This window comes from Taudactylus pleione, unplaced genomic scaffold (genome assembly GCF_031769625.1).
Source record: "Taudactylus pleione unplaced genomic scaffold, aTauple2 ptg000116l, whole genome shotgun sequence".
Classification (NCBI taxonomy): Eukaryota; Metazoa; Chordata; class Amphibia; order Anura; family Myobatrachidae; genus Taudactylus; species Taudactylus pleione.
In genome coordinates this window covers 23,788,641-23,802,321 of record NW_028284518.1, presented here as the reverse complement: position 1 = coordinate 23,802,321, position 13,681 = coordinate 23,788,641, and positions in this window count along the sequence as shown.

Sequence of the window (13,681 nt, the reverse complement as noted above, 5' to 3'; positions counted from 1 at the left end):
AACATGTACATACATAACCCAACCATTGGTGTTCAACTCTCCACTTATCACAACCCACCCATTCAGGTGGTGTAACCATTTCCCAGGCAGGACAACTGTCTCACAACATATCCATGCAAGTAGAGTGCACACATTAATCTTATAACCTACTGTAACTGTAAATCCAACTATCGTTCTTTACAGTCACATATACCAACACGGACAAAATGTAACAAAAGGGAGCAAGGGTGGGAAAAACTGCCTCACGATCACTGTAAACTTAAAACTCTTGGGTTACAGTTAAACTTAATTTTCCCATTGATTTAATGTGACTACATGACACCAACTAAACCTGCGACAATTGAATATGCGAGTGGATGAGACAGGGGCATATTAAGAGAGGAGGGGGGCCCATGTGAAGTCTCCATCCTGGGCCCCCACATCTCTGCCCGGCGGCCGGCATCACACTGAGCACAGCAGACTCCGGGCACTAGAGTAGACTCTAGTGCTTTGTCAGAGTTTACTGCGCATGCGCGGGTCAATGGGGAAATGGAGCGGTGAGTTCCCTACCGCACCTGCGCAAAACACCGGGAGAATGGGCACAGCAACCATTTTCCATGAAATTTGTAGTGCAATGGTACCACCGACGTGGGACACTGGAGATAATTATTTAATAAATGGGTGCAGGGTGTGCGGTGTGGGCCCCCTGGACTCAGGGGCCCGTATACACTGCACACACTGCACCTATTCTAGATATGCCCCAGCAGAGAGTAGATGAATATATTTGATTGTAAACTAGGCATACAGCAGAGAGAAGGTGAATATAATTGAGTGTAAACTAGGCATACAGCAGAGAAAAGGTGAATATGATTGAGTGTAAACTAGGCATACAGCAGAAAGTGTTAGTGCCACTCCCATACACAGGCGGATTTCCCGCTATGCAACAAAGGCACCCGCCTAGGGCCCGGGGCAAATACCTGGCTGCTGTTAAACTGTGTAAGAAATGGGGGTCTGCTATTATATAGGGAAGGGGGAGGGTAGGCAGCTGGGTGGCACTAAATACCTTGCTGCTGTTAAACCGTATAAAAGATGGGGGTCAGCTATTATATGGGGAAGGGGGGGAGGGGGGGAGGGGTGGTGGCGCTGAATACCTGGCTGCTATTAGGGAACCCATCCCTTAATACTTATTGTTACATTCAGGGTCCAGGGCCATCAGTGACTGTTGCCTGCTACTATCACTGAAAACATCCACCACCCCCACCCCTCACACACCAACTAGCGGCTATGGGTGTAACAATAAGTATTAAGGGATGGGTGCCACTGCCTGCTACAATCAGCAGGGCCGACTTGAAAGCCTTTCTTGTGGAGAAGCCGGAAGGGGGCACAGTGCGGCCACCGTGACATATCTGGTGGACCGCTGCTATGCGCAGGTCTCCATGTCCTCCAGAATCTGCGACCGTATTGCAGGAATCATGGCTAAACCTGCCTTTATGCAAATTCCTGGCCCTGGGCTCTCCTGGGTAGCTCAGATGCAGGCTGTGTGTGACCTATAGGCGGTGACGTGATGTCTTAGGTCACACTGCCGCTCACTGTCCAGCCCGCGCTCACAGTGCAGATGCAGCCAGTGACTAATTACTGAGGCTGCTGCTGCATGCCGGGGTCACCATGGGCTGAAGGCTAGTGGGGGACCGGATGACTGGTCACTGAGCCTATGGCCTATTTCACACTTACCGGTTTTGACCGGGTGGCAAAAAGCCGTCCGTTTTTTAGCCGGGTGTGAAAAATAGTGGTGGCTGAAAGCAGGTGTGTTACAGCCGGGAATATCCACTGTGCAGGACGGCTGCCGTGCCGTGTCCATCCCGTCCCTGCACGCCAGTGGTGTAAAGGAAACAATGTGCCAGCCGGGCATGTGCAACAGCAGCTGCTGCTGCGCATGCCCAATAGATAAAAAAAAAAAACACATTAAAAGCGACTCAAAGCCGCTGCTTGTGAAAGGCACTGGAGGTGAGGTTTTGGCAAAACCAATCCAGATCCAAAACCAGGGTAGATCCAGATCCAAAACCAAAACACGAGGGTTGGCGCATATCTCTAATATTTTGATATATATTATAAAGCCCAAGAAATTGGTAAAAGAATGAAAGGGGGGAAAATATATCTTATTGAAGGATAGTTACAAGGTGAAAAATGATTAAAGCACAGTGTAAAATGTAGAGATGTGCACTGACCCTCGTGTTTTGGTTTTGGATCTGGATCTCTCCTGGTTTTGGATCTGGATTAGTTTTGCCAAAACCTCACCTCCGTGATTTGTTTTTCAATTTTGGTTTTGGATCTGGATTCTTTCTTAAAAAATCATAAAAACAGCTAAAATCACATAAAATGGGCATTTTTTTGTTCCTACAGTATTATTATCCTCAATAACATTTATTTCCACTCATTTCCAGTCAATTTTGACCACCTCACAGCTCACAATATTGATTTTTTTGTCATCTAGTTAAGGTCCAAAAGGTTGCATCCAGCTTGCTGGCTCAAAACTGAGTGATAAATAGAATTGAGGAGTGTGGAAAGATGATGGTTGGGGTACCCCTTGAGGATTGAAGAATTGATAGTTGATAGTTGGCGCAGCCACTGGCTGAAGTAAGAAGAGTTGATATTGATAAATTGGTGAAGCCCCTGGCTGAAGAATTGATAATTGGTGCAGCCCCTGGCTGAAGAATTGATAAATGGTGCAGCCCCTGGCTGAAGAATTGATAATTGGTGCAGCCACTGGCTGAAGAATTAAGAATTGGTGCAGCCCCTGGCTGAAGAATTAATAATAGGTGCAGCCCCTGGCTGAAGAATTAATAATAAGTGCAGCCCCTGGCTGAAGAATTAATAATAAGTGCAGCCCCTGGCTGGCTGAAGAATTGATAAATGGTGCAGCCCCTGGCTAAATAATTGATAATTGGTGCAACCCCTGGCTGAAGAATTGATAAATGGTGCAGCCCCTGGCTGAAGAATTGATAATTGGTGCAGCCCCTGGCTGAAGAATTGATAATTGGCGCAGCCCCTGGCTTAAGAATTGATAATTGGTAAGGCCACTGACTGAAGAATTGATAGTTAATTGTTGATGCAGCCTCCGGCGCTGAGTAGTAGTGGAATACAGAGCTATGATTAGGAAAGAACCAGTCCTGCAACAGCCTTGAGACCTGGAACTCTTGGCAAGTTGCGGCCATTACAGCCTTGAGGGCTGGTGAGGAGTGACGACAGGTGGGCTTTGGGCCATGAAGCAGGATGCGGCCTTTGGGCCGTGTAGGAGCCTTAAGGGCTGAGAACCCTTGGCTGAATGTCACTGTTGTGTGACTTGTGCTGTCGGGTTGACACAACAAGCAGCAATTGGTTCAGAATTTTCTTTAAAAAAAATGAAAGGGGGCATGCAGGAGATGCTGTATGTGGCCATTTCAATTTCTGGACATTCATAAACCATAACATTAAAAATGTCAGGCAGCAATGCCCCAACCAGCACATAATGGAAAGGAAAAAGGTGCAAGATGGAATTGTCCTTGGGCCCTCCAACCCACCCTAATGTTGTAAATTAAACAGGACATTCATAGTTTAACAAACCACTCACTTCAGCGACAGGAACTGACGATCAGATGGTGACTGTATTAGACTTAAATTATTGGTTTGTTTTGACCCCCCACAAAACAAGCTGCCAATGCGCAGTGGATATGGGTGGCAATGATCCCATAAACAAACTGGCTTTACAATACATTAGATGTCATCATTGTCAGTAGCGCACGCAGGGGGGGGGTTCTGAGTACCCAGAAACCCCCCCTGACGGACCAAATTTTTTTTCAGAGATGGAGACAGCCTTGTCTCCATCTCTGCACTAGTTGCAGGCCAGCCCCCACGATCGTAGCTGCCCGGGCACTGCCTTACAGTCCTCCCAGAGGGAGCGTGGGAGAAGGAGTCCGGCACATAGAACTTGAAGGAGGTCCGCAGCAGAGCAGAGGTGGACTCTGATTGAGAACTGTGCCACCTCTGGGGATGCAGTGGAGTAAAGGTATGACACCATGAGCAGCTAAGGGCCAACAGAAAGGTACAGGGATGTTCTGGGGCTTGAGGGGGCACACTGGTATATTAAGAGCCCTGGCACCGCTTTTTATAAGTGCAGTAATCGGGTCCATGCATGCGGGGAAGCTAAACGCGGCAAATTCAAAAGTGCAGTGTGTGGAACACACAGGAACTGTGACTGACGCAGCAACACAGGCAGCCTGCATTCCTCACCCCTACACTGCTCCAGAGTCCCGTTCAGCTTGGCAAGCTGACTCGTGATCATTAACTCCTTGGATGCAGAATGTAAGTAATTTGTACAGAGGTGTGTGTGACAGTGTGTGCTGCGTGCTGTGTGTGTGCTGCTACTGTGTGTGACAGGGTGTGTGCTGTGTGTGACAGGGTGTGTGCTGCTGCTGTGTGTGACAGGGTGTGTGCTGCTGCTTTATGTCGGAGGGTGTGTGCTGCTGTATGTGACAGGGGAAGGAATGAAGGGGGAATATAATTGCTTCATTGTTTATGTGCTGTAAAACTCTCCTGGTCAGAGTCAGAGATAGCCACTATCTCTACTTATGTTACAATATGACCTGGGTACCAGCATGCAGCCAGGAGTCTCCACTTTGTGAAGTAACAACAGTGGCAGAATTTCTATCCACATAACATCTCCTCCCTCTCCCTGTCCAAAAAAACAATAGCAGGTCTGACTCTCCTTCCCTGTTTATGTGTGACATGTTTTTCTGGTCTAAAGTTGCATGGTGATGGTGTATATATAAATATATGTAGTTGCTTTTTTTTTTTTTTAATCAACCATTTGGAAACCCCCCTTTAAAATTCCTGTATTTGCCCCTGATCGTCATCCTCAGCCTCATCAGTGTGTGCTCCTCCTCTTCACACAATATGAATTCCTCTCTGCTGGAATCCACTATTACAGACGCTTCTGTATTTTTTGGACGTAAGTGCTGGTAAAGGTCTTCCTCGTGGAATTTGTAATTCATATTGATGAACATCATCTTTTCCACATTTTTGGGAAGTAACCTCCAATGACGATCACTAACAATGTTCCCAGCTGCGCTGAAAACTCACTGGAGGGTGGGCAACTTAAGTACAGCAAAGCCAGTTTGTGCAAGGGACTCCAAATTGCCTCTTTTTCCTGCCAGTAGTGAAACGGACTGTCTGACATACCTATTTGGATGCTATCCCTAAAATAGTCATCCACCATTCTCTGAATGGTGACTGTATTAGACAAAGTCACGGTAGACATGTCACTCATTGTAGGCAGTTCTTTCAGACCCAACCAGTTGTCATTAGATTTTGCTGACTGATCTGCATCACCACCAGCAGTGGTTCTCTTAAGAAAATGTAGTTTTTTCCTGGCAGTTGTAGAAACTGAAGGAGGAGATGCTGCAGTGTCACGTTCCGCTTGAGCTGACAATTTTTTCACCACCAGCTTTTTGCATCTTTTCAGATTTATGTCTGTCGGAAAGAAAGACACAAGGTATGACTTAAACCTAGGATCAAGTATGGTTGCCAAAATATAGTGATCTGATTTCAAGAGATTGACGACACTTGGATCTTGTCAAAGTGAATGAAGGGCTTGATCTACAAGTCCCACATACTAAGCGGAATCACTCCATTTCAGCTCCTTCTTCAGTTTCTCCAGCTGCTTCTGCAAAAGTCTGATTAGGGGAATGACCTGACTCAAGCTGGCAGTGTCTGAACTAACTTCACGTGTTGCAAGTTCAAAGGGTTTGAGAACCTTGCACAACACGGAAATTATTCTCCACTGCGCTTGACTAAGGTGCATTCCCGCTCCTTTCCCTATGATGGCAGGGCAAATTCAACAATTCTTGCGGGTTCTGCAATCTCCGAAATGTCCAGAAATCTTTCGGGCCACCGAGAGCATCTCCTGCATGCCCCTGTCATTTTTTTTAAAATGTTGCACCACCAGATTAATTGTGTGAGCAAAACATGGGATGTGATCGAATTCGCCCACATGTAATGCTTGCACAATATTGCTGGCATTGTCAGAAATCACAAATCCCGAGGAGAATCCAAGTGGGGTAAGCAATTTTCCAATTATTTTTCTGAGCTTTTCTAAGAGGTTCACAGCGGTATGCCTCTTACTGAAACGGTGATGCACAGAGTAGCCTGCCTCTGAATGAGCCTGCATTTGCTAGATGCTGCTGCTGCAGTTGCTGTTTGCACAGTTTGAGGCAATACACCTACCCAGTGGGCTGTCACAGTCATGTAATATTTAGTTTGCCCTGTCCCACTTGTCCACATATCTGTGGTTAAGTGGACAGTGGGCACAATGGCAATTCAGAGGATATTAATAAGATTTTTTTTAATGCCCTTGTACAGATTGGGAATTTCTATTCTAGAGAAGTGGAATCTAGAAGGCACATTGTAGCAGGGACACAGGACCTCCATTAACTGGGTAAAACCCACTGCATTAATGGTGGACACTGGACGCACATCTAATACAAGCATAGCTGTTATGGCGTCAGTAATCCGCTGTGCAGCTGAATGTTTGCTGTCATACTTGTCCGCCAATGCAAAGGACTGTGTGACAGTCAATTGTTTGGTTGAACTTCTTGAACTAACAACAGTAGTCGTCTTCCTGGTCCCCTTCTTTGATGAAGATCCACTTAGAGCTGCAGCAGGCGTAACACTCAATGATCCTTCTGAGGAACAACGGATAGGAGAGTAGCAATATTAGTCCTTATGATATTGGATGCAGGACTACTTCCGGTCACGAATGAGGATGAGGATGTTGATGGTGATGCAGGTGTTGATGGTGGATATTGCAGGCGCTTGGATCCAGATAGAAGGGAGCAGCTTGGTGACACTGGACTGATTGTTGTCTGTTTTTTTGTCCCCAAAGCTTCAGATGGTTAAGGTCCTTACCTCTATTCACTGTTACATTGCAACAGTTACAAATGGCTTCGCAATGGTTGTCCGGATTTGGGTGGAGATGATTCCACACGTGAGAAGTGGATTTTTTGGTCCTTTGCCCGGGCATGGCAACAATGCAATTTTTCCCACCATGGGCAACAACTGTTGCCTGATGTACAGTTTTTACACAAACATCCTCACCATCAACATCCTCATCATCATCAACATCCTCATCATCCTTGTTGTTATCGCCAACTAGATAAATATCCTCCTCATCCTCCTCGTGCAATTCCACAGAAGCATCCTCGATTTCTATGTCAGAAGGCACACAAATGGTGGAAGGAGAATCCTCTTCAAGTAAAGTATTACTAGAAAGGTCAGACTCACACATGACAACATCCTCTGGGATTAGTGATTTTTCAGAGCACACAGTTGGTTCTGGTGTCTTACTCGTCTTAACAATTAAAAAAAATTTTTGTACCTCTCCTACAAGCAGAGGGGCTTAAATTATCATTAGAATCATCAGTCATCATAAATACAGGCCAAGGTCTTATCTTTTCCTTACCACTTTGTGTAGTGAATGGCATATTGCCAATTTTTTGTTTCTCTAAAGCTAACTTAGCTTTAGCTTTTTTTTTTCTTTATCAGGGTAAGAGTTGATTTTTGTACATGGCCTGACTTAAGCCCTGGTACATCGGCCTTCATAGATGACGTTGACGGCCCTGCATCATCATTATGACTGCTGCCGGCAACTACAAGACTGGTATGTGGATCCTGCTCTCCTGTCATGTGACTGTCCTCCATACTCACAGCGGTCTTACAGCAGTGTCGCCAAGCAATAATAGTGCAGCTCAGTTGCGACTAACGCACACAGCAAAAAATAGTTTTTATTTTCACACTGGTGGTGTACACACAAAAAGTTGTTTTTATTTTTTCACTTGTGGTGTGGCAGGCTAACACGCACACACCAAAAAATTATTATTTTTTTCAGACTGGGGGTGAACCCCTGAAAAAGGCAGCAGCCCCTTGACAGACAGCAGCACAGCACCCCTGCACACCTACGCTGATGACAAATGTGGCAAACATGCACACACAAAAAAAAGAAAATATTTTCACACTGGTGGTTACACACAAAAAATTGTTTTTATTTTTTCACTTGTGGTGTGGCAGGCTAACACACACACACCAAAAAATTATTTTTCTTTTCACACTGGGGGTGAACCCCTGAAAGAGGCAGCAGCCCCTTGACAGACAGCAGAACAGCACCCCTGCGCACCTACGCTGATGACAAGTGTGGCTAACACGCACACACAAACAATTGTTTTTATTTTCACACTGGTGGTGTACACACAAAAAATGTATTGTTTTTTTCACTGGTGGTGTGGTAGGCTAACACACACACACTAAAAAATTTTTGTTTTTTTCACACTGGGGGTGGACGCCTGAAAGAGGCAGCAGCCCCTTGATGACAGGCGTGGCTAACATCCACACAAAAAAAAATGTTTGTTTTTTTGGGCAGCAGCCCCTTGACAGACAGCAGCACCTATGCTGATGACAAGTGTGGCTAACACGCACACAAAAAATTGTTTTTATTTTTTCACTGGCGGTGTGTAGCAGGCTAAGGGCACACATCCACTAGACGATTTATTTGAGCGATTGAACAATAATGATATTGTTCAATCATTCATAAATCGTTTGCAAATCATTTGCAAAAATGTCTTAAACGACCAGCGATGCGCGGTCCGCTGGTCGTTTAGACATCTATCATCATGCAAACTTGCTGTACAACCTGACGATATGGTCAGGTTCAGCATGTTTGCAGATGATTGATGTGCCTTCACTGAACGACTGCTCATTCAGTGAAGGCACATCACAGACAGACAAATGACTGCACGATTACAATGTCGTAATCGTGCAGTCTTTTGCCTGTCGTTTAGTGGATGTGTGCCTTAACATGCACACACCGAAAAATTGTTTTTATTTTTTCACTGGTGGTGGTGTGGCAGGCTAACACGCACACACCAAAAAATTGTTTTTATTTTCACACTGGTGATGTACACACAAAAAATATTTTTTTTTTCACTGGTGGTGTGGTAGGCTAACACACACACACTAAAAAATTGTTTGTTTTTATTTCACACTGGGGTGAACCCCTGAAAGAGGCAGCAGCCCCTTGACAGACAGCAGCACAGCACCCCTGCGCACCTACGCTGATGACAGGTGTGGCCAACACGCACACAAAACAAATTGTTCATTTTTTTTTCACACTGAGGGTTGGTGAAGAACACCCCTGAAGGACAGAGCACCCCCTGGACAATACAGCAGAACAGCCAGCCTCTATGGACAACAGGCATCCAGCCCCTATGGACTACAGCCAGCCAGCCATCCAGCCCCTATGGACAGGACAACAGCCAGCCAGCCAGCCAGTCCCTATGGACAGGACAACAGCCAGCCTCTCTATAGACAACAGCCAGCCAGCCCTTATGGACAGGACAACAGCCAGCCCCTATATGGACAACAGTAGCCAGCCCCTATGCACAGCATCAGCGTGCAACAACAACAGCACAGCTCCCTCCCTCTTCACTCTCCACAGCTGGAATGAAAAATGGCGGCGATCGTGGGACCTTACAGAATCCAAAAGCCGCTAGAATCCGACAGCGGGATGATGATGTTTTGCCTCGTTTTCAGATACAAGTCAGGTGGGAAAACCTGAGCCGACTCGGATCTGACTCAGATCCCCAAAGTTCAGGTGGGTTCGGTTCTCAGGGAACCGAACTCGCTCATCCCTAGTAAAATGTTTCCAGCACCATTTGGCAGATGTACAGTAGTTGAGTTTTCCACCAAACTCTCTGAGTTTGCAGAGCAATATGACATTTGTGGACATTATTTCATTTGTAGTAGATCGTGATAGGAGCTGGTAAGGCCAGGATATTCATTATCAGGACCATCTTAACATACTGTATGGTCACAGACTCACAGAGCTGGTGGCAATCAGATATTGTCCCTATAGCTGCAATGATACACAGTCCTTTTGGACACATTTGTAAGCAATTTCTCATGCATTTATACAAGCTATTACAGTTTCACCAGGGGCCGAACTAGAGAGTGGTGGGCTCAGGTGCAAGAATATGCTTTGGGCCCCCCTATGCAGTGCCCCCAGTAGTGGTCCACCCTATCCAGTGCTCCCAGTAGTTCCCCTTATATAGTTCCCCCAGAAGTTGTACCCCCTATGCAGTGCCCCTTATACAGTGCCCCTAGTAGTGGCCCCCCTATGCAGTGCCCCCAGTAATGCTCCTTATACAGTCCACCCAGTAGTAGTTCCCTGTATGCAGTGTCCCCAGTAGTGCCCCTTATACAGTGCCCCCAGTAGTAATCCCCCCTATACAGTGCCCCCAGAAGTGTCCCTTATACAGTGCCCCCAGTAGTATTCCCCCCTATGCAGTGCCCCCAGTAGTAGTCCCCCCTATGCAGTGCCCCCAGTAGTGGTCCCTCTATGCAGTGCTCCCAGTAGTGCCCCTTATACAGTGCCCCCAGTAGTGGTCCCCCTATGCAGTGCCCCCAGTAGTGCCCCTTATACAGTCCCCCCAGTAGTAGTCCACCCTATGCAGTGCTCCCAGTAGTGCTCCTTATACAGTGCCCCCAGTAGTGCCCCATATACAGTGCCCTCAGTAGTGGTCCCCCTATGCAGTGCTCCCAGTAGTGCCCCTTATACAGTGTTCCCAGTAGTGGTCCCCCTATGCAGTGCCCCCGATACTGCCCCCCTACATATAAGAGACTAACACACATAAAAAAATACACACATACCTGAAACCCCGCTCCTGCGCCCGCTGCCATCTCTGTCCTCCCGCTCTACATGATGGGAGAGACGTCATGACATCACCCATCACCCACTGCGGGAGCCGGAAGGGGGAAATGATTGAGCTCCAGCCGGCTCCCTCTGTGGGCGCAGCAGCCAATGAGAGTCTGTCTGACTCTCATTGGCTGCTAAAACAAACACACAGCCACCGCTGGCGGCAGTGTGTTTGTTACTGTGTAGTGCGGACCGCTCTCACTGCAGTCAGCACTACATTTAAATACCGTGGAGCCTGGGGGACACTGGCGACAGGTGCAGCGGTGCTGTTGGATGCAGGGGGCTATGGGCCCATCAACCACAGCAGGCTCTGGTGCAAGGCACTGGCTGCACTGCCGCTAGTTCCGCCACTGAGTTTCACTATAGGTTGGATTAGGCAGGATTGTTACATTACATGAATTTGTCAGTAAATTACCTTTGATCATGTCTGCTTGTCGGAAATGTTTTGAAGATCCACAGGGCTCCATAACTAACATAATGACTTCCTTCCGAATGTTTTAGTTCTGTTTTTCTGAGTAAATCTAGTGGAATATGTAGGAATGAGTCAAGGCAGAATACACCTAGAGATGATGAGCACCTCATGCAAGCAACTTCCTATCTAACCATCTTCTCAGCCATTTTCCATCCCCTTATATTCTCTTGAATGAAATTAGCTGTTTCTTATCTTAACCCTTTGTAAAGTCTTACTCTGAGACTTAAAAAATCCTTTATTTCCTGCACCTGCCACCTGATACATCTCATTTAAATCCCTCTCTGCCTCTCCAGATGTCTTCTAATCATTTTCATATAGAATGCTTAGAAAAAACATTGAGGATGAAATAGAGCATTTCAAATTGAGTATAAAGATAATAAGTGAATTGTTTTTAATATGGAAATTGTAAACATTACTCTAAAGTGTTAAGGTGCCCACACACATACCGATGTTCTCACGATACGATTTTATGGCCAATTTCCTCATGAACTTTCACGGGAGCTCCCTTGCCGTCGTGATCACGATTTGGAGTTAAAAATGTCCAATCTGACTAAAGATCTATCTTGCAGCCAATGCATTGTATCCCAGATTGGCTAATCTGCCCTACAGCACGGCAGATCAGAAAATACGATTTACGACGAGCGGGGACGCGCATCGGCATCATGCTCGTGAGTATAAACTCACGATTTGTACTTTTTTTACCCGATTCGTCGTCCTGATTCGTTGAAATCGGCCAAATCGTGTAAAATGTCGCTATGTGTGTGGGCACCTTTAGTTGTGAAAGAGAGTTTCCAGCATGTTTCGACAACAGATGTACAGTAGAGAAGTTTTAACAAACAAGAGACCGCTACTGATTGGATAGTTGTCTGTTAGGTAGGTGGGATTAGCAGACTTTAACAAATTGTATCCCAGTGGATGATGGCAGGTCAAGAAAAGTAGAAGTTTGAAAGTAATTATTAAAAACCATTACAGATGTATCCACATACACCTATTTTTAAATCACATCAAATAGCCCCATTTATCGAGCCATGGACTTTCTACTAAGCCGTGCCAAAACATGTGGTACCCATATATATGTGTCAAAATACTGTAGGGGTTCCCCATTTTAATTTTAATTTATACTGTTGGCCTTAAGTAGCAGTTAGGGTTATCTAACAGGCAGCCCTGATACTAGAATTACAGAGCCCTGAGCTCTAATTGACCCCTTAGCTCTCCATAGCTTTTGAGCCTAAACAGCAAGGGAGGAAAGACCTTATAGTTGGCCAGCAACATGGGGATCCCACTGAAAAGGCCCCTATTGATTGCCCCCCTCGGTTGCAGGGCAGGGGACCCGAGGAGTGGACTGTAGCTGGGGCCCCAGCCTGTTAGGAAGCGGGAAGCTGAGGGGGCAGCCAGCCACTGTTATAAAAGAAGGCAGCGTGAGGGATTGAGGGAGTTCACAGATGGGAGAGGAGCTGTGCAGTGGTGCTGCCATGTAGCAGGGAAGAGAGTTACACTGTACCCACAGGGAGAGCAGCAGAGGGGTGTCACAGGCAGTAGATATGTGGAGCAGGACCCGGGGAGCCCTTGTATGCACGGACCATGAAGGATGAATGGAATCCGGCCAGGGGATCACCATGCTAGGGCCTAGAACCCGCCCTCTGCATTGGTTGATGCTGCGGAACACTAGGGGGATGCTGCTGCTGCTGTTGCTGCTGCTGGATTGAAGCAAATGTGCTACCAGATAGGACAGATGATCGCCCCCATGAGAAGTACCCACCTGTCAGTAACCGGGCCCCTGCCGAGGAGGTCAGCACCGGGATCAGAGGCACCTGGGAGAAAACTGTGCTGCCACTACCTGCTGACTAAAGGAGTGCCTGCTGCCTGGACCCCTGCTGGAGAAGAACCACTGCTGCTCCTGGAGTGTGAAGCCTGGACTCCTGCCTCATGGGAGTGTGCTGCGGGCTGTGAGTCAGGAGACCAGAGGACCCCCCCCATCAGCACTTCCAGAATGGGCAGACAGTGGGAGAGACACCTAACAGTCTCAAGACCCCGGAAAGACACCTCTCAGAAGATTGCCACTGAGAGGGCTACCACTGAGGACCCCGCATGTGGAAGACCTCATTTACACCTCCAGCTGAGAGACTGCCGCTGCTGTCAGTCCCGGGAGAGGCTGCGCTGTGAGGAAGAAGATACCCTGTGGCAGCCGACTGGGGTGAAGAGGATTCTGTTGCTAGGAGATGATGCGGCCACTGAGGAGATGCCACTGCGGACCCTGGAAAAGCACTGCATCTGCTGACTGCTTGGAAGGGGACCCTGTCAGATCCTGCTGAAAGACTGCAATGGACAGGAGAGGATCCTGCCTGGATCTGAAGATACCCTGTGGCCCCTTACTTCAGAGCACCACAGCACACAAGACTGTCGCTATCAGGACCATGGGGATTTGAGCACAGCCTGGTGCGGTGTCATACATC